Below are 23004 nucleotides of genomic sequence, written 5' to 3'. Positions count from 1 at the left end.
TTCTACCAGGAATTAAAGGTATACTCTGCCTTCTGCTCCATCCCTCTGTCCCAATCACCACCAGCTGCCACTGATTCATGGAAAGGGGGGCGGGTGTATGTCTCAGAGTTTCCTGTATAAGTTCTCTGTCCCCATCCCACCTGCACCAGCTTGTACAGGAGTTCACTACTCAGAATGTTTCTTTTCTGTTGTAACATTTCTCTGATGGGCTCCAGAAATCTCACAAGATCAGGATTTGCCAAAATACACGGAAAAGTTATCATAAACATTTTCAAACATGATGCAAAATTTTACCCTCATTTTTTTACCTCATGGGGACAAACCTAAAGCCCAGGTGGGTCCCCTTGGATCTTCAAGGGCTACGTAAAATGTTCTCTTACATACCTGCCTTCAGCCCATTTATGTGCAAAACCTATTATTTGTGGTCACCACCAAACACTCCCTTTACTGAATCCTGTGGCATTAGCAAAAAACTAGTAACAAGGGATCTTTGCCCTTGTGCTGAAATTGCAGATGGAACTAGTACACCATGCTGCCTACTGCAAAATCCAAACAGAAAGAAAATGGACTATGCCTTCTTTCTTCTACAGAAAAGTGGTAGGAAGGAAAGGTGGTTGTGAGTCAGGCTTTTTCAGAGAGCAGAAGGGAAGGAGGGGTTTCCTTTACTGCAAGCTAGGCTTCTCCACAGAAAATGTTGCATCGTTTGTTGCAGCCTTCTGCAAAAAACCTAATGGGAGCAAATCCACATCACCTTTTGTACACTGAGACATTGTGAGAGGAAAAGAGGACTGGTTTCTCTCCCTTCCCAAAGGGCTTTTGTAGGAGGTGGTAGCAAGGTACTGATGCCACATTTTGGAAAAGAAAAAATGGGAGAGACAACCTATTTCTGCATTTGTGCTGCTCACTCAAGAATAACAAGTTTCAGAACTTCTGCCTCCTGCTGGTATTTCCTATGCATAGTCAATAGAATGTGGCATCCAACTGGCAGCAGCTGGGAGCTACAAGCACCATAACAATAAAGGACAGTGGGATCCCAGGTATGATAGAAGCCAGTGCTACTGACAGGATTCACCTGCACATGCATGGTAAATCTGTGTTCAGTCAATGCATGATGAGGGAATTGTACTCCCCAGCCATGTCCAATGCACTGTACATTCAGCATGCATTACAAAAGAGCCTTGTGCACAAACATAATCAAGGTTCTGGCTAGAGTTGAAAAGTTGTATGCCTGTAGGACCCCTTCTTTACACATTCCAAATGTGCGCCTGTTGGGGGATGTAGCCACCAAGCAAAAGACAGCTCCCACCTCACGCATTCACTGAGTACAAGGCAGGGATCATGGGAACACTCCTAATATGTTAGAAAACTGTATAAAATTCTTACACAGCTGTGTTAATAGAGCCTCCCCCAAATCCCATTCTCCCTTTCTTAAGTGATGAGCTTCTTCCCAAGACCCCCCAAAGTCACCCCAAACCCCTGGAAATGACCCCTTGACCCCCCAAATTACAAAAAAACCCCTTTTTTAAATTAAAAAATGCCAAATACTCAGGTTGCGGGTGGTGAGGGCAGTCACACAATTTCCCAGGCACGGATACTCAAAGACATAATTGGGAAAACTGTGATAGGCAAGGGATGACTGTAGTTACTTTCATACATGCATGGGGCTCTTCTCCATTGAATTGAAAAGGACAATACCAGAGAAGTATCTACATCTATATATAGAATCAACTGGCAACTCTAGGTTTGAGACCTAGTTGCAAAGCCATAGAACAAATATGAATGCTACGAGATGGCTAGCTTTTTTTTTTGGTGGGAGTAAAGGTTGATTGATAATTAACCATCTCAAAATATTTGCCGTACTGAATTTTGGCTGGAACTAGGAAGTCCCTGCTTTTCATGTTAAGCTCAAGAATAGCATTTACCAGCATCAAACTTCATTAACATTCCTAACTGGGAAGGAAATTAGCCAGGGCATCAGATGGCTTCCAATCTGTTCCATTTCAACTTTACTATTTGATTCCCATCCAAGTGTGCCACTGGTTGAAACTATTTTTTTTTTTTTACAGTGTTGTTATTAAAACAGATATCTTTGGAAGAGAAAAATCCAAACCTAAGTAAAGAACTAATGGAGCTCAATTGCCCCTAAAATAATGAGGTTCTACAACCTACTTTCCATTGTCATCGTCATTTATATTTTCTATTGAAGCAGAGCCCACGGCACGAAATGAACAGATGTGGTCAAGAAGATGTGTCATTATCTATAGATTTGACTGTGGCTCAACAAAGCCACTTGCTGCAGAAATCGACTACTCAAGCATTTCTTATTGATTTCTAACAAGGAAAAATAATACATAGCATCTAGTATTGTCCTGATTTTTTTTTCATTCCAGAACATTACAAATAAATGTGAAATAAAGCAGAACTATTACTTCTTATAATCAGTTTCTTAGTTATGAGATGTAACATTTCCACTTTATTCAGCACTAGTCAGACCTCATCTGGAGGATTGTGTCCATTTCTCATCACACTTTTGTTCTATGCAACAACAACAACAACAACAAAAGTACTTACTGTACTATATGAGCAAAAGGTTGACTATGCTGATCATACATCACTCTCTAATGTTTGCTTTATTTCCCACATTGTTGCAACTGCTTTCCTCCTATCAGCATCATGCTCGGGGTTCAAAGTGTAGCAAATGTATCTCCATTTTATCTTCTTAGAACTTAACAGGGCATCACAAACTTTGGGTTCTGCTCATGCAGAACCTCATGTGCTGTTTAACATATCCTGGAATTCTTAGCTGGGTTGCCTTGGGGCAAATTGCTCTAATAAATGAGGGGGATGTTCAGATGCAAAGCTCAAAAGAAACCACCTACATCTATTTCACATTCCCTTCCCCCATCCCAACAAGTGGTTCCAGCTAAATGAGGTTTCCATTGCTGAGGGAAACTGTGCAGGCTCTTAAAACCAGTCCTCAACCACATCAGGATATGATGGAACTGCCATGTTGGGAAGCATAAGGGATTACCTAGGCAATGGCAACTGTGGTTTGCAGGCAGGTTCTGGGCCCTGAAACTATTCTCTTTTGCCACAAATTTTATTCCAAGTGTAGCAGTTTGTCCACCAGTTGCTCTGGATTGGGTGGGCTATACATCATAATAAGTCCCAAATAAACTATTAAAGGTACATGAGCCCTGTCTTCCTTTGCATCTAGTATCAGAGAATGTACAAAATCAAAAAATGTAATTTTGAGATTTCATATTGAAATTATTTGAACTCTCCTTGAGATTCCTTGTGCAGCCTGAGCCCCCAAATTCACTTTATATGAAGTGTCAGTGGTAACTAACTGTATCAGTCTACTCTGATGATAAAAGGCTGTGGACTTCTATCTCTGCCACCACATTTTAAATAACCTCAGACCCTGTCTCATGATTCCAGCTGCAAGTCATACTGGATGACATCCTGACTAACTCTGCATGCATTAAAAGAAACATATATCATGGATGAGGGAGCTGATCTGGCATGTATAACTGAGACCTGGTTGAGGGAGGCAAGTAGCCCAGTGTGGGCTCAGCTTCTCCCTCCAGGTTACTCTGTTGTGGAGCAGGTTAGGGGACGTAGGGAGGGGTGTGTGTGGAGTGGCTGTGGTTCATAAAAACACTATCTCCATTACCAGGGCCTCTGTGAGACAGTTGACTTATATTGAGTGTGTATTTCTGAGGCTGGGAACTAGGGATAGTTTGGGGATTCTGTTGGTGTACCACTCACCCCGCTGCCAAACTGACTCCCTAACTGAGCTGACGGAGCTGGTCGCGGAGTTGGTGTTTGAGTCTCCCAGGCTCTTGGTGGTGGGGGACTTCAATATCCACTTTGGGACTGCCTTGTCTGGTGCGGCTCAGGAGTTCAAAGCGGCCATGACAACTATGGGCCTATCCCAATTAATTTTTTAACCAACTCATGTTGCTGGCCACACACTGGATTTGGTCTTCTGTTTGGATCAGGGGGGTGTTCCGTGGGTGGGGGATCCGGTGGTTACCCCATTGTCATGGACGGGCCACTACCTGGTTAAGGTTAGTATCACGGTCACAACCCACCCCTGCAGGGGTGATGGACCTGTTAGGATGGTCCGCCCAAAAAGGCTGCTGGACCCAGCAGGTTTCCAAAAGGCCTTGGAGGGTTTCGATGTTGGCATAGCCGGTGATTCTGTCGATGCCCTGGTGGAAACCTGGAAAAGAGAATTCACCAGGGTAGTAGATATTATTGCTCCTAAACATTCCTCCAGGCCTGCTTCTAAGATGGCTCCCTGGTACACGGAGGAGTTGTGGGGGATGAAGCGGCTTGGTAGGTGACTGGAACGCAAGTGGAGGAGAACTCGGCTCGAATCTGACAGGATGCAGCATAGAACCCATTTGAAGACCTACGCAATGGCAATGCACGCAGTAAAAAAGTGTTTTTGGTCAGTGTGCATTGTGTCTGCGGGTTCACGTACGGCAGAGTTATCCTGGGTGGGGAGGAGTATAATGTCTGCTCCTTCTGCCTCAAATCAGCTCCTGGAGATCCTCTGCTGTAATGCCTTTAGTGGGTTCTTTGCGGATAAAACCGCCTGTATTCGGGCCGACTTGGACTCCACTATTTCTGCAGGGTCCGTGAGGGAGGTATCCTGCGATCCCTCTTGCAGTGTTAGGTTGGATCAGTTTCTATCTGTGACTCCTGATGATGTGGACAAGCTGCTTGGAGCAGTACGGCCTACCACTTGTTCTCTGGATCCTTGCCCAACCTGGCTGCTTCGATCTAGCAGAGAGATTGTTGGAGATGGCCTAGTTAATATCATAAATGCATCGCTGAGGGAGGGTAGGGTGCCTCCCTGTTTGAAGGAGGCAATAGTTACACTGCTTCTTAAGAAGCCTTCCCTGGATCCCTCAGCGATGGATAGTTATAGGCCAATCTCCAATCTCCCCTGGCTGGGCAAGGTAATCGAGAAGGTGGTGGCTAACCAGCTCTAGGCGGTTTTGGACGAAACTGATTATCTAGACCCATTTCAAACTGGCTTTAGAATGGGTTATGGAGTTGAGACAGCCTTGGACGGCCTGATGGATGACTGTTACCGGGGAATTGACAGAGAGTGTGTGACTCTGTTGGTCCTCTTGGATCTCTCGGCGGCATTCAATACCATCGACCATGGTATCCTTCTGGGTTGCCTGGGGGAGTTGGGAATAGGGGGCACTGCTTTGCAGTGGTTCCGTTCCTAGCTCTTGGGTAGATCCCAGATGGTGGAGCTTGGTGACAGTCACTCCTCAAAGCAGGAGCTGTTATATGGAGTCCCTCAGGGCTCCACTCTGTCACCAACACTTTTCAATATCTACATGAAACTGCTGGGTGAGGTCATCAGGAGATTTAGTGCTGGGTGTTATCAGTATACCGATGACACCCAAATCTACTTCTCCCTTTCATCTTCAGGAAATGGCACTCATTCTCTAAATGCCTTCCTACAGGCAGTAATGGGATGGATGAGAGATAACAAATTGAAGCTGAATCCAAGCAAGATGGAGGTACTCATTGTGGGGGCTCAAAATCTGAGGAGTGAGTTAGATCTTCCTGTTCTGGATGGGGTTACACTCCCGCAGAAGGAGCAGGTGCACAGCTTGGGAGTACTCCTGGACCCAGGCCTCACCCTGGTTTCTCAGGTGGAGGCCATGGCCAGGAGTGCTTTCTATCAGCTTTGGCTGATTTGACATCTGCGCTCATTCCTTGAGGAGGATGACCTCAAAACAGTGGTGCACCAGCTGGTAACCTCCCGGATTGACGATTGCAATGTGCTCTACTTGGGGCTGCCTTTGTATGTAGTTCAGAAACTTCAATTAGTTCAGAATGCGGCAGCCAGATTGGTCTCTGGGGCAACCCGGAGAGACCATATTACGCCTATTCTGAAACAATTGCACTGGCTGCCAATATGTTTCTGGGAAAAATACAAAGTGCTGGTTATTATCTTTAAAGCCCTGAACGGCTTAGGCCTGAGAGCGCCTTCTTTTGCATGATCCCCACCGCACATTAAGGTCATCTGAGGAGGTTCCTCTCCAGTTACCACCAGCTCGTCTGGTGGCGACTCGGAGGTGGGCCTTCTCTATAGCTGCTCCGGGGCTGTGGAATGAGAATTCTCTATTAGCCTTCAGGAGAGTCCTTAAAACGTATTCGTTTGGCCTGGCTTTCCAGGGTTTTTAAATGTGTTTTAATATTCTAACCCGATTTGGGGGATTTTAATCACTGTAATTGTTTAATTGTTGTTTTAAAATGTTTTTAAATTATTAATTGTTATATTGTTTTTAATTTGTTTTTAGCTCTTTATTGTTTTATTGGTTTGTTTTAATTGTAAACCGCCCTGAGCCATTTTGGAAAGGTGGTATATAAATCAAATCATTCATTCATTCATATATATACACACACACACACACACACACACACACACACACACACACACATATATATACACACACACACACACACACACACCCCAGATGCACTTCTGCTTCTATATTGTGGGTGCTCATGGGTTGGGGGGGATTTTCACCAGTCTGCCATTCCCCCAGAAGTGCTCTATGCAATGCACAAATATGTCCCTGAGGGTGGCATGGCCCGGACGGACATGTCTATGTATTGCACAGACTGCTTCTGGGGAAACAGAAGGCTTGCAAATTTTGCACCCATGCAAAAGCTGGAACACATCCACTGCATGCACACAGTGAGTAAGGATGATACTAAGCCGATTCATTACTAATGAGCAAGGGTGTCAGTCACTAGCCCAATTAATTCATTATGCTGTATGGGTGTACAGATATCTGTACACTCGTATACATGTTTGTGTGAATGACTCTACCTGTGTTTATTTCAAAAGTTAACCTGGATACAGGCCCTTCAAATGCATGGTACAGATAGGAAGTGTGTTTCTGTACCTGTGTAAAGCATAACATGTGAATGAGAAAACCTGTGCAGTATCTGTACCTGCATGCACTGTACACTCATCGTATGAGTGTTGAACATAAAGTGTGAATGGGCCTACTGTCTTTTCTAGAAATTAAGATGAGAAAGGCCAGACAACACTGCACTTCTGTAAATATTTATCTATTTATCAAATTTTTAGATTGCCCCAAACTTCCATCTCTGGGCAGTTTGCAACAACATAAAACAAATTAAGACAAAAATGAAAACCTGAGAACAATTTAAAACTCAGTCAGGTGTAAAAGCTTGGGTGAAAAAATAAAAGTCTCTAATGATTTTTTTAAAAATGTCATAGATCCCAGGGATGGGCCCCCCTCTTATTTCAGCAGGGAGCGTATTCCAGAGTCTTGCCACAGCAACAGAGAAGGCCCATCCCTGTGTCGTGACCAGATGAGCTGGTGGCAACTTCAGACAGACCTCTCCAGATGATCTCAATGGGCAATGGGGCTCATAGCCAAGATGACATTATCTTAAATATCCAGGGCCTAAGCTATCATATCACAACTGCACCCTCCTATCATCATTTTTATCTACCCTGTAACACAAATGCACAGACTATTTGGGACAACAGAATGAGTGAATTATTCTCACAGATGTGCCCCAAGTACAGTTGTGAGGGAGAGAATTCTGCTCTCCAAGCCTCACAGCATTAACTCATTCAATATTTCCCCCTCCTTCTACCCCCACCCCCACTGAAGATCAAACATCTGTTACTTCATTTGTATAGAACCTAAATATCCATAGATCCTTGAGTGTTAATTACCAAAGGCCTGATAAAAATTTTAAACCACCAGCTGTTGTCATCAAGATGGCTGCAGGGACATCATCCATGTAATAACAGGATGAGAAGAAAAAGAATGACAGTAAAACTTTCATTGGGACTGTAGCTGTTGCCAAAGAAGTGCACTGAGCTGCTACACAGCACCTGCAGCTCCAAGCATCAGCTGGAAAGAAACAGGGAGAAAACAAAGCCTGGATCTCCGGGGAAGGGGAGGGATTGGATGCAGCAACTTTTCCCTCTGTCGGCTTAACAATTCACCTGTTGGAAGAGCTCTCTTCTACACTCTGAAGACAACAGTTTCCATGCTTGAAGCACACCAGGTAATATTAAACAATAGAACTCTGTCGTTCAGGTGCACCTCTAAATTTCTGCAGTTTAGGGATTTGTTTGGACTTTGAAGAAAAGCAAATGGCTGAAAAATGAAATGGCAGAAATAGTCTACATACCCTGTTTCCCCGAAAATAAGACCTACCCTGAAAGTAAGACCTAGCAGTAATTTCTGATGTACCGCTAATTGCCCTAGTGCATTTTTTGGGGCTAAAATTAATATAAGACACTGTCTTATTTTCGGGGGGAAACGGTAGTAGTCTACACTGGGCTACAAGATGCACATCTAGAGGTCATCCATACATATCAAAAACTGCTCTGTCTGGGTTTGGGGGCTGTGTGTGCTCCCAAATTTCGGTTGTGTGGAAGCAATGTAAGAGGAAAACCTAAATAGAAGTGACTGTGACTAAGCAAGGTAGGAGGGAAACCTGGGTAGATTTTCCTCCTACCTTGTTTCCACACAATCACTTCTACACAGATTTTCCTCTCACCTTGCTTCCACAAAATCGAAAATTGGGAGCACACACAGCTCCCAAACCAAGGTAGAACAGTTTTTGTTTGTGTGAATGACCTCCTAGTCTATGCACCAGTCAGCAAAGGAATATGATTAGTATTAACCATTTAATATACAACTTTCTATTTCTATAGGAACCTTAATACTTCCATACAGACAAAGCCATACAGACAAAGCCATTTAGGATTGACCATCAACAGTAAAAGATCCAGCAGTCAAGAAATATGCCGCAGACTAGCACATAGTAGGATTGCAAGGAAGGCCTTGGAAAGGATATTTAGATACCGTAATTGTTAATTGGTGTTTATATTTATATTTCTGTTTTAATTGTTATTGGTTTTAATAGTTTCTGTTTTAATCATAAACCGCCCTGAGCCATTTCGGAAGGGTGGTATAAAAATTGAATTAATTAATTAATTAATTAATTAATTAATTAAATGTGTCTACACCTACAAAGATTATAATCGTCCGGAAAATGGTTTTCCCTGTGACACTCTATGGATGTGAAAGCTGGAGTTTGAAGAAGCAAGATAGAAAAAGTATTGACGCTTTTGAACTTTGGTGCTGGAGAAAACTTTTGCGGATAACATGGACAACCAGGAAAACAAACAAATGGATCATAGAACAAATCAATCTAGAATGTTCACTCGAGGCACAAATGACCAGGCTCAAACTATCATACTTTGGACACATTATGCGAAGACCCATCTCCATTGAGAAGCCTATAATGCTGGGGAAAGTTGAAGGAAAGAGAAGAGGACAACCAGCAGCAAGGTAGATGGAGTTGATTACGACAGCAATGAATGCACCACTGAGAGACCTTAAAGGCCAAGTTGAAGACAGATCATCCTGGAGAGAATCTATCCATGTGGTTGCTAAGAGTCGACACCGACTTGATGGTACTTAATCAATCAATGGACAAAGCACATACATAACTCATCATCTGTGTATGTTGGATGGCCATGAGAGAGAGGCCTTCTTGCTGGTCGTCCCAGCCTATGGATATTCCTACCTCTTTGGGAATGTTTTAGTACCTATCAAAAACCCAGTTTATCCATATGGAATTCTCTCCAAATGTGTGAGATGTTTGGTTTTAAAAATTCTTTCTGTTTTTGTTGTCTGGCAATACTCTTCCATTGTCTTTTATACTGTTGTATAAGTAAATTCTTGTTTTAATTTTCATTATTCAAGTCACTTTGATTTTTTCAAAGAAAGGTGTGATTCAACAATAAATGTGATATTCGCTGATATTATTACCCAAATAAATCTCTCTAATCTAATACATGTGATAAGTGCATCCTTGTTTGTTTCACCATATGAACAGTCTTACATGTGACTTTTCTAAAAGTAGTAATGCTTGAAAAGTTCTCCTAACCCAAATTTCTCCACAGTTTTTGGAATTATTAATTACTCAATTCTGTTACCAAAGTGCAACCAATTTATTAGGAATTCTCCACGATTCTCGTTTTGTTTCTGAATTTTGTACAGAGCAATTGAACATAAACAGTTTTCTGCAGTTCTTAGCTCCTTCAATTCATTCACATCTCCTCTTCTGCTCCACCTGTATATCAGCACTTTAACCACACTATATTAGACTACTAGACTAGGACTGGGGACACCCTAGTTCAAATCCCCCTTCCGCCATGAAACTCACTGGGTGTCTCTGGGCTGATCACTTATATCTCAGTCTCATCTACCACACAGGGTTGTTGTGAGGATAAACATAACCACGTACACCATTCTGAGCTCTTTGGAGGATGAGCAGGATATAAAGGTAACAAAATAAATTATTTATTTATGATCCAAAACAGGATCATGTTTTGTTCTAGCAAGTTTTCCTGTGTAGTGTTTTCTTCATCATCTTCATCCTTTCTTAATGAGATTCTTAAGAGGATGAATAAATTAAGACATAGCTATCTGTCTTGTGTCTTAGCATGCTACATTCCTGTAGGCCTACAAGAACAATATTCATGCAGAGGTTAGTAACACTGAGCGACACTACTTTTCATCAGGTTTTACTTACTCCTATGTGTTAGTTGTGGCATTGATTTTAAAGGTTGTTCCCTAAATGGACTACAGCAGAACGATTTTCATTGTGGCAGGCTTCTGTATCCTTTAGATTTTAAAGGAATTGGATGGTTCCAGGAAACTGCAGTGTCATCAGCAACCACCAAAACTTGAGCTTAAAAAGCAAATATTTACTGGGAGGACATCTTAGTTTTATCATCAGCTACATAACAAATTGCAATTGTAATCATCAGATTGCAATTATAATCATCTAAGCAGTAAGCAAACAGAATCACTGGAGCAAATGTCCTAGTTTGGGTGATACAAAAGTGCAGGGGGAAATTAGTGCTGAGGCACTGATGGACTCCTACCCATTTGTGGGGGGATTCCCACAGTGGCATCTCCCACCCTGGCATCTCCAAGACAGGGCTGAGAGAGATTCCTGCCTGCAACCTTGAAGAAGCCATTGCCAGTCTGTGTAGACAATACAGAGTGAGATGTACCAATGGTCTGACTCAGTATATGGCAGCTTTCTGTGTTCCTATGTTTCACTGCACACTTGTGTGATATATTGTGGGATGGCCCGGATGTTCCATGCTCCCTGGGGCAGCAGCAGACCATCTGGGCATGCAATCCACTTGCCCAGAAGATCCTCAGATACTGTCTGCAGCCTTCCCTGCAGCCTGCCCGGTTGTGAGAATGACTACTATATATTTCAAGTTTGGATGGTAAATTAGCTGCAGATCTGGCTGCCCTTCTGCAGCTAACACAGCTTATGATGGCAACTAGCCACAACAGTTATTCATTCATTCATTCATTCATTCATTCATTCATTCAATATGCCACCCTTTCTAAAGTGGCTCAGGCTGGTTTACACTAAAATAAAAAATAAATTAAAATTAACGTCAAAATCAAAATCAAAAACTAAAACTAAAACAGATTAAAATTAGATAATATTAAAACTGGATATCATTAAAAGCTAGGATAAAAAGATTATCCTAGTATTGAAGATTATCACTGAAGTATTGAAGAGTATCACTGAAGCATTGAAAAGTATTGAAGAGTATCACTGAATCACATAAAACAACCTGTTATTTTCTAAATTCTTGTTACACATGTGAAAAGATTCATATATGGAAGTATAATATCATGAAAGACAGTAATATCAGCTGCAGTACTGTGTGCGACTAAAATTTCCTGAAGCATATTGATCTACTGTCAGATCACTGTCACTGTAGACAGGATATTAGACTAGATAGACCACACCTGTATGTAGAGAGATATACATGCTCATCATTAATGCCTGTAAAAATATGCTGGTTATTGGATTTCACTATAATTCCCTGCCTATGTGACCCAGTGTAAATGTAGGTGTATGTAAACAACAGTCCTGTTTATCCAGACTTCTAATCCAAATGTTTTGGATATCCCTTGACTTAGACTTAGAATTCTGCCCCCACCCCCACCAAAGAAGCATATCTTTCAAATAAAAACCCTACTCTGTGGGAGATGCATATCAGCCGAGGGTAAACAACCAGCAATTTAAAATGCATTTATTTATATTTCTATCTATAGAAACCGCCATTGAAACTTTTGTTGAAAAGTGGTATATAAATAATCATCATACAGTTGTCTTCGCCAACCACAAGGGTTCTGTTCCCAGAAAACCTCATGATCGGTGCATTCACAGTAGACAAGCCAATGAAGCCAATGGCAAACAGGGGGTTAGGGGAATTATGGTTGCAGAAAGACTGAAAATAAGGTAAAAATAGATAGAATCGCCCCCTGACCCCCGGAAAATTGCCCACAGACCCCCATAAATTGCCCCCAACCCCCCAAATCACTCCCAAACCCTCAGAAATCCCCCCCAAAATCCACCAAATTAAAAAAAAATTCCAGTCATGGATACTCAAATCAGTAATTGGGAGAACTGCAATTGGCGAGAGACGATTGTATTCATATACATTTCTGCATCTTCTACACCAGGGATTCTCAACGTGTGGGTCCCCGGATGTAATTAGACTTCAACTCCCATAATTCCCAACCAAAGGCCACTGGGGCTGGGGATTATGGGAGTTGAAGTCCAATAACATCTGGGGACCCACACATTGAGAAACCCTGTTCTACACCATCAGAAATCCTTATGAACAACCTATCCTGTTTGTATAGCTGACAACCCATGTAAAGCTAAATCATAGCATATTGATACTAGCCGGGAACAATTCGGCTCCCTACTGCCAAAACTCCCTGCTGACTTCCTGGCCATCCATCCACCATAACATTTCAGCAAGGAGCAAGGGGTTGCTTTAAATGGAGGCAGGCAAATCCTACCTGCCCCTCTGTCAAGCCGCTGCCACCTCATGCTGCCCCATTTGGTGCTGTTGCAATCGAAGTTAGTCTGTTCCAGCAGCAGTCCATGCCACTGGCTCCTTTAAAGCACCACGGCAATGGGATACCGTCACCGTGTCAAATTAAATGGGCCAGCGGCACGGACTGCCACAGGCATGGACTAACTTCGATTGCAACACCACCACGATGGGCAGTGGCAACTTGACACCTCGATTTATTTAAGACAACCCCTTGCCCCTGGGATGTGCCCAAAGCAATTCATGGGCATCCCTGATTGATACTACAATAGTTCCTGAACATGTTAAAATTAAGGGGAATTATGGAAATAATAGAGAAAGACAGTTAAGTTTATACCATCCACTGTTCTCTCTAATCTTTTTCATCTGTGTGCGAAATGTGCTTTGTTCCGGGCAGCAGTATCAAGGCAATGTGTGCAGATGTGCATTCAGAATGGGACCTTCCCAATTCAACCTGAGAGGGAACTAAAATTAACTGAGCGGACATATAAAAATGTGTGAGTGCATGCATGTGTGCATACCTTAGAGGGAACACTGATACCATCCAGATGTTGGCTAATGAGGAACTGTATCCAGCCCTCCTGCCATTAAGAGAATGTAACACTACCCAGTTTGGTCAATCTGTACCTTACATCCTTATGCATCTTTATTCACAAGTTCCATTGTATTCAGTGGGGGTTACTCACAAGTAAGTGTGCATGCAATCACAACCTTAATATATTACATTGCTAATGTAAAGGGCTATCACATCTTTTGTTCTCTGCTTTCCATGGGCCAGCAAGTTCTGATTAGGACAAGAGCTACATTCTCAAAGCTGCTAATTTTTCTGTTTTCAAATGAGAAGTCTCCATTAATAGTTGTGTATCACAGCATACACTACTGTGTTAGCCATAGTCCTTCGGATTAACTCTTAACCTATTTAGTTTGCAGGAGGCTTCCTCCACCACCATCTTAAACTGAATTGCAGACAGGTCTCATTATCATGACCTTAACACACGTTTCCCCCCCCCCTCTTGAATTTATTTCCATATATTTAACACCATGCTGGAGAAAGTAGTCTATGAAACTGGAAAACCTTTAACACACATGGTGAACCATGGTCAGTTCTAAAAAATATTGGTTAGCCTACTTTCTGACAGTAATGATACTTAAGAGGGGTGTGTGTGTGTGTCTGTTCATGTATCCCCCCCTCATTAACATTTCTGTTTACAGTTAGTTAGAAACAACTGTTCAAAACTGTCATAAACCCAAATTTGTAATTGCAAGATTTGCAGAGGCTCTTAAGCTTCTAATTCACTGGAGAAGTACATATCAGTAACTTGGTATCCTATTAATCTAGCCTTTCGATACTGGTCTGTTGCCAAGCAATATCCAGCTAAGAAGGTTACATAGCTTTCTGCTTTGAATACTGTCAGCTAAAAGGAACTTCTCTATGTGCATCTAATAGCAGAAGAAACTTCAGGCATTTAAGACAGACAGCACAGTGGCCTCTAGTGGCCAGCATGGAAACAAATGGTCAGATTAGACACACTTTAGAATTGGCCATTAATTCAGCCTGGTTATTTATCTATCATATTTATATACCGCCTGATATATAAATCTCTAGGCGATGTACAGAGTCAAAATTACATCATAAAATAAAAAAAATTAAAACAGTTTTACAGATTAAAAACAATTCACAGAGTAAAAGAATTAAAACAATTTCGTAGAACAAAACAATTAAACAGTTTATATTTTAATTAAAAGCCTGGGGAAACAGATGTGTCCTAAGGGTCTTTTTAAAAAGAGCTGGAGAAGCTCTTGTTTTGACAGGGAGAGCATTCCAAAGCCCTGGGGCAGCCACAGAGAAGGCCCGGCCCCAAGTCACCACCAGAAGATCAAGCAGCAGCTGTAACCAGCCCTCCCTAGATTATTTTAATGGGTGACAGCGTTCATGACAAAGAAGACGGTCTCTTAAATATCCTGGACCTAAGCCATTCAGGGCTTTATAGGGCTTTATTCGGAAACATAGAGCAACTGGCCCTATCTAACCCCAGCACAGCATCCTTCCAGTAGCTGGTGCTGTTATCTGCCATGTTTCTTTTTAGATTGTCAGCCCTTTGGAAACAGGGGACCATCTTTTTTATGTCTTTTTTATTTTTCTGTGTAAACTACTTTGGGAACTTTGGTTGAAGAGCAGTATATAAATATTCATTAATAATAATATATATATTTTAATTGTTAAATTTGTATACTGCCTTTCATTAAAACAACCCCAAGGAGGTTCACACAAAAACTAAAACAAGGCTATAAAAATTACACAGTTAAAATATTAACCTACAATATTGAAAACACATAATATAATAAAATAAAATAAAAATAAACAAAAAGTAAGCTTATGTAGATTTAACTAAGGGTTTATTCAGAAACAACTCCATTTTCTCCTTCTCCTTCTCGACTCCATCCTCCACACTCTCTATAGGATCCTCACTGAGACAAACATCTCAACAATAAAACATACAAGTTTACTAGATAGAATACAATAATAGGCTAACTTCTTAAATATTAAATATGTTTCTTTGGGAACCAACTTCAGTTTTGTTTCAACAGTTCCAGTAGGCAACAGCTGACTTTATGAAACATTACTGATACGGTGAATTTGATATAGATGTTCTGGTCAGTTGATCTGAATAGAGAATGTATATAAAAACCAGTAGTGTGTACCTGCACTGGATGTCATGGACCAGCATTTCACAAAGTGACAACACTGATAAGAGATTCTGTGAATTGCCTAGTCAATGTACATAATTTGTTGATTGTACATAATCAGGTTGAGGCTATGGCCAGGAATGCTTTTTTCCAGCTGTGACTGATTTGACAACTCTGCCTGTTCCTTGAGGAGAATGACCTGAAAACTGTGGTACACCAGCTGGTAACCTCCAGGTTGGACTACTGCAATGCACTCTACATGGGGCTGCCTTTGTACATCGTTTGGAACTTGACATTGCTGGCATATGAGATTAATAAATTAGTAGTTAAATGAGTCTATGACAATATAGAAAATAGGGTTATGTCCAGTAATAGTGTGGTCAGTGCAGATTAAAGGAGTGAGCTGACAGCACAGTTCATCGTCTGGCTTGGTTCTTTGATATATATGTAAAAATCTATATTTAATATACAAGATATTTAATATACAGGATAATTTATTCACTGGGATTCTGTTCTTGCCTATAGACGCAAATACAGAAACCATTAGTAAAGATCCTTACCCCAGGGATTAGGTTCCTTTCAAAAAAGGGGGTCAAAGGTCAGAGGGGGATAAGAGGAGAAAAGCATAGTACTGGTGGCCCTCATTATTCATGAGGGTTCTGTTCTCGCCTATAGATGCAAGTACGGAAACGGCAAATAACAAAACCTTGAGTTTTGGGGAATTGGGGGGGTAGGGGGGCAAAATGCAGAAATGAGATGATAAAAAGGACAGTACCTTATTCTTCAGGTCTTCAGAAATGCCCCCATAAAACCCATAAAACAGTTGAATATTCACCACACACACACACACACAAACACACGCTCTCTGCTGGAAAATGTTGGCCAGAAATGACATCAGAAGTCATTTATGTGTCATTTCCGGCCACTCAGAACTGCAGATAGGTGAATTTCACCTATTTTTCTACCCACGGATAACTAAACTGGGTCTCTAAGACCCAATCATGGATATGCGAAACTGCAAGTATGGAGTCTGTGATAGATTTCTGTGTAATTTTCACAGAAAGATATAGATATTTAACAAAGAACAGAAACTAAAGGGCTCCATACTCCAAAATGGTGGCTGGAAAGGACATTGGAAGCAATTTCCGGCTGTTCAGGAATTGCAGATAGGAGAAAATAGCCTATTTTTTTGTATTGTGGATAAAGAAACCAGGTCTTTAAGACCTATCCGCAGATACAGGAAACCACAACCCACGGAAATGTGGATAATGAGGTCCTCCTGTATTGACTCAATCTGGTTACTCTTATGTAAAGCCATACATCCTCTTTGGTCCTCTTTTATTAGGGTAGGAATTTCTCCGCCTCCCTCCAAAAGATAATGCAATATTTAGCATTTATAATTTCACAGGTTCACCCCTATGTTTACCCCTTACTCTAAACCAGGCCTACTCAACTTTGGCCCTTCTGCAAATGTTGGCCTACAACTTCCATAATCCATGGCTATTGTCCACTGTAGCTAGGATTTATGGGAGTTGTCGTCCAAAAACAGCTTGTGGGCCGAAGCTGAGAAGGCCTGCTCTAAACAGACAGAAAAACTGGTTATAATTATAGAAGCAGTTTAGCCGCTCCCCTCCATAATGATTTCACTTTCAACTACACAGAGATTAAAAGGTACATTGTTTACCACATTTAAAAGTTTCCATTCAAGGTTGTTTTCCAAACTGGCTATTTGTCATTCACATGGGCAGAAGGAGACACTTGGACTGTCATTCCAGTTCAGTGACATGAAAGCCAGGAGGCCGCTTGCCGCTCTTCCACGGCGCAGCCATTTGTCCCAGCCCCCTTCCCAGGGAGAACGTGGGACATGGGAGCCGCTGCTGATTGGCTCCCAGGCACTTCCGCTGCAAACCAGAAGTGTTGAGCCCGCAGCGCGCCTGCGCGAGCTCAGTCTGCCTCTCGCATTCGGACCCTCCCACCCATCCCTTGGATATAGACTGGGCATTCGCTGGTCGCCATTTGGGGCCGGGCAGGAATTTTTTGGGTCTACGCCTGTTTGGCTTTTGGTGTGCACCTTTTTTCGCCTGCCTCAGGCTATATCTGAGTTCCTAGGTAGCTAGGTAGTGGATTAAATAGGGCTATTTTCAGTGGGTTGGCAGGTACAGTGCGGTGAGGGAATGCTAATTAAGGGGGTGTGGCACCTTAGGTAAGATGTAAATCAAGGAGGAGGAGCTGATCCCTTGAGGCTTGACAGATCAGGGATGACGCTTGACTCCTGCCCCTCCTCAAGCGACACCCTATACGTATGGCTGTGCAGCATCGTTGGGGGTGTCGCTTGGGAGGTCAGAAACCTGACCTTAGGTCGGCAGAGAAGGGCGCCTCCGCTGGAGAGCAGATGACCTGCCTAGAGCCAAGGTGCTATTGCCACAGTCTGTTAGGTGGGGGCGGCCACAGCATGGCCGGCCTACTAGGCACCGCACTGCTGTGGGGGGATGTCTATGCAATCCCAGCCAATCAGCCTGTACCATAAACTTCAATAAAATTGACCGTTCCTTCCATAGCAATGTCTCAGCGTCTCCTTGGGGGGTCTGGGCACAATGTCACTTTCAATCTGCAGCAGAGGGATTCCCCAATAGAAGGTTAAATCTACATGGGTCTATGTGGGGCTGCCTTTGTACATAGTTTGGAAACTACAGTTGGTACACAATACGGCAGCCAAATTGGTCTCTGGGTTTACCCGAAGGGACTATATAACACTGATTTTGAAAGAACGGTACTGCAGTTTTAATGTGGTTTTATTTATTGAGATTTTATCTGTTTTATGAATTTTAACTTTTATATTGTTTTATGTTTTAATTTGTGCACTGCCTGGAGATTTCTATATCAGACGGTATAGAAATACAATAAATAAATAAAATAATAAATCAACTACTTTGATTAAAAAATTTGTAGGTAGCAAAACAGCTTAAAATGTAAGACTAGCCTTCCCATCCTCTTAACTTTCAGAAGCCAGTAACTGCAGCTTATCTAAATACATTTTTTTTTTACTATTCTGTTTGATTTATAGCTCTGAAAATAATATCCATCCATCACAACCAAACCAAAATTTGTTGAACAGGGATATAGTGTTTGAAGAAATAAGAGTGGGCACATAGCAAATTAATTGAAATATTGTTATAGATGATTTTAATTTTTGTTCTATTCATTTGATTGTGTTATTTTAAGAAAATAATTGCTTATAAACTGAAATTAATTAAAATTTGTGGACCCAATTTAGAGAACTTTAGCTTTACTTGATTTAAACTGAAGAAAATGAAACAGATGCTTTACTATCCTCACTGAAACTGAGTGGATCTGAAAGTGTTAACAGGGTTGAATCATAACCATCAAGTTTTATGAAAAATAATACTCATATGTCCTCCAATCCACATCCTACAAACTCTTTCTAGATGGTTAATGCATGAAAGAAGAGAATTGAAAAGATTTTTTTAAAAGTGGTTTTGAGTCACAGCCCAAACTATCGGTGTCAGTTTGGAACATTGCAATTTATCCACCACTAAGGAAATATTGCCACATTATAGGTATAGGTCTACACAGTTTAGGTATGGCCACAAGCCAACATACATTTAACAAAATTTTAGAGAGCTGATGTGCCCACTGCCATTAACCTATTACCACAGTGAGTACAGAGATCACTTCAAATCACTTTCTAACATCTCTGTTAGCATTGCTGGATTTTTCTCTTCATTCTCTATCAAAACTCCAGCCTTTTTCTTTTAACTCACATTTATAAAGAGCTACGCTCTATACCTCATTTATCTTCAATGTGCTCTCTCTCTCTCTCTCTCTCTCTCACACACACACACACACACACCCACACACACACACCCCACAGACAAAAATCCTTAGGCAAATGACATCTCCAACAGCACATATTTTATTTTGTAGAGAGGTTTCATCTTTCCTTCATCCTCCTGTTAAAAGCAGTTGTAAGAAAATCCCTAGCAGCCAGGATTACAGAGCATAAGGGTATATTCTCCCCAGATTCAGTGCTTGCTCTGAATCTCCCCAGATTGAGCTCTTGTCTGCAGCTGAATGAAGGGTGATGGATGTTGGCAGGAGGCATGGCCAACGACAGCATGGGTGGGGTGCTAGTCAACGTTGCTGTTCCCTCTCTTCCTGGGCCAGGCTGAACAGGTTTTCTGAGAATCAAGATTCTTTAAATCAAACACTGAACTTTTAAACTGCTCAATACAAAATGGTCTCCCCAGTGCGATAGGATGCAGAATATAAATTTAGTATTTTGCATGACTGTGGGATATTGTGGCAATAGCCACTGGCTTCGATGGTTTTAAAAGGGGATTAGACAAATTCATGGTGCACAGATCGACCAGTGACAATTAGCCATGACGGCTTCTATGCAACTTCCATTTTCAGAAGTAGCATGCCACTGAATATCTGCGGCTAGAAAGCAACAGTGTCCAAGAGGTATTACCTTCATGCCCTGCTTGTGGGCTTCTCAGAACTATTTGGTTAGCCACAGCGGGAAGCAAGATGCTGGACAAGATGGACTTTGTTCTGATCCAGCAGGACTCTTCTTAACGGCTACAACACTGGATGCAAAATCTCTGTATACTGCAGCAAATGCCTGCTTTGGCCTCTCCCTACTTCCCTCTAGGATACTTTATCTGCCTTTAAATCTTTGGTTTCCATAGAAACAGAAGTACTGTAATAAAGTGAAGACAAAAATATTGTATTCTGTCAACGTAGATTGTTTTCGTAGAGACAGGTGGCTGCTGACTGTATGTGGGCACACACACAGGGCCTTGTGTTATGCGCTCACTCTTGAATTCAGTTCCTACCTTGTAGGACTCATCTACTATTAATAAGTATTGCAATCCCATAACCTTTTTCTCCTCCTTACTGCCAGCTTCCTTTGTTCTCTCTGAAAAGAAAAGAAAACCTGTTCCCTATGCCTAGCAGTCAGTGAATATATGAGAGCCAATCAAAGGGTATTTTTGCTACACAAGTGGATAGTCCTAAAGAGATTTTCCCTCCTAAAAGGGTAAACAACATATAAACTCCACTATCTCTGTTGGGTGCAATTCCTATGGGCTCCAATTACTTACAAAGCCCACCAAAAAGTTCAAGACATATTATGAGAAGTGTATTACCTAACTGGTGAAACATCCGCCATGGTGGGCAGGATATACAGAGAAAGAGGTTTTATACTTCAAGGACCTTGGTGGTGTGTGCATATACACATGCATGTGAGCACCAATGTATCTCAACGTACTTATATCCAGAAGCACATTGCAGAATCCATGTTGGTCAGGACACACTTCCCAGTCAGTGTGGAGAACAGCTTTTAGTGCTGAACTGAAATGCCTCCCTCATTTTTTCCATCATATTCTCTCACACTCAAAAGGCCTTCCCATATTCTCAGGTGGCAAAAATGCGAAGCCAATCTCAACAATTTTGGGGGTGGGTCTGAGAAAGTCCAAGAAAGTCCTTAGCCTATGCAGGTGCCATTCCCTCCCTCACAGAATGACATTATGTCATGACTGGGGTTGCCACTGCCTGCTGAGGCAATGTATAAAGTGTGTGTGTGTGTGTGTGCGCGCGCGCATGTGTGTGTGTGTGTGTGAGAGAGAGAGAAATGTCAACTAAAGATGTGCCCGAACTGGTTCAGGCACCTGCATCCAAAACAGTTTGGGGGGCGGGGATCAGCTCCTTTTAACAATTGCTGGAAAGCCAAAGTTGTTTCTTTTTTAACTCTTTATGCTATTGTCTGAAGGGCTATTATGGGATTTGGAATTCCAAAGCATTTTGATTATTTTATTGCTAACTTGGCAAATGTTGATTAACCTACTGCTAACTTGGCAAAGAGTCACCTTTTAACATGGTGATTCTCTTTATTTAGCAGGGGGAGAGTAACTGGCCCTATCCTACCCCAGCACAGTACTTCCAGTGACTGTTGCTGGTGTCTATCTTACGGGGGGTTTTTTAGATTGTAAGCCCTTTGGGGACAGAGATTCATCTTATTTGTTTGTTATTTCTCTGTGTAAACTGCCCCGAGCCATTTTTGGAAGGGCGGTATAAAAATAAAATAAATAAAATAAATACTGGTAATAACTAGATTTCTGCATTCAAATGTAGTAGATTCTAAACTCCACCCACTTTTGAACATGTATACCGACCACTATTTGTCTGCGTACATGCACATGCATGTGTGCATGTTGCACACAGAATAACAGTTCTGATTCTCTAACTGAAGTCCCATTTTTTGAGATGATAGAGATATATTCAACTCTCAGTTATCTAAGATCTCTTTTCAGCCTGAAGTTGATGCCCTTGCAAAGTATATCCAAGACAGGATAATTGATGACGTTAATGATTTTTAAATGGCAATAAAAACTATTTGTCCAGGACAGCCCTGACAATTGATTTGGTCATCATATCAATAAAGACAGATCTACATTCAAAGAATGTACACACCTTTCTCTTGGTTTTATGATCTCCACTACCACGTTTTCTTAATGTTTCACACACTTCAGTGTATTTATTTTGCTAACAACCTTAATTACTTCATTTACAGATAGCATACTGAGATGCAGGGAGAATGAAGGTTTGATTTGGAGTAAATGATGTCCTTAAGCACAGACAGAATTTGCAATTAATTTAAATAGGCAATGCAGTCTGTTCAATTCATGGTGCTCAGACCATGCATGGATCATTAATCTAAGCTTGCCTGAGCCATGGAAGTCCCACTGAAGCCCAAAGTACATGGTGCATGGGAGAGCCATGATTTGATCTCCTGGTATTTTTGTTTAACCCTTAACGCAGCCACCAGGGTAAGTATTGGTGCCATTTTCATGTTGACTCTCAGCCAAGTACCATTGTGGCTGTTGAGCTTCTTTGCGGCACAGCAGCAGTTCTTGTGGCTGCCATCTTCATTTATCAGTAAAGCAATGCATGCACTCCTGCCATATGTCACTAGGATCCAATGGTAGGGTCATTTCATTATGGTTTAAAAAAAAAAAAGGCAGCCACCAGGACTGCTGCTAAGAAACACTCCAAGTCACTGTTGCTACCATGGTAGCCAAGGTAAACTTCTCCAAACCCTTGTGGAAACTTACCTTAATGGTAATTTGGAGTGTTCTTCAGCAAGCACATTGGTGGCTGTTGACTTTCTTTACCTATAAGGCAACACAATCATTCCTGCTGAGAGATCACTAGATGCAGAAGTGGGGAATATGTATTACAGGCAAGCAAAGGATGACAGGCATCAACCACGCAGCTGCTTAAAAGCACCCAGAGCCACCACT

General features: G+C 41.8%; 1 protein-coding gene across 19 annotated transcripts in view; it reads right to left on the bottom strand.

The window, feature by feature from the left end:
* Positions 1–23004, bottom strand: part of PTPRT (protein tyrosine phosphatase receptor type T) — a 938880-nt gene that overhangs the window by 751820 nt on the left and 164056 nt on the right. For 2 of the 19 annotated variants that reach the window (XM_053243903.1, XM_053243904.1), the window contains exon 2: positions 22816–22875. The exons of 16 other annotated variants lie outside the window; for them this stretch is intronic. The gene's annotated coding sequence lies outside the window, so the exon portion shown is untranslated. Of the gene's footprint in view, positions 1–4116; positions 4140–22815; positions 22876–23004 lie in introns of those variants that run through there. One more of the 19 variants, XM_053243906.1, reaches the window with a different exon arrangement.

This window comes from Hemicordylus capensis, chromosome 4 (assembly GCF_027244095.1).
Source record: "Hemicordylus capensis ecotype Gifberg chromosome 4, rHemCap1.1.pri, whole genome shotgun sequence".
Taxonomy (NCBI): Eukaryota; Metazoa; Chordata; class Lepidosauria; order Squamata; family Cordylidae; genus Hemicordylus; species Hemicordylus capensis.
The sequence above is the reverse complement of the archived record's forward strand: the minus strand, read 5'-3'. Positions and strand labels throughout refer to the sequence as shown.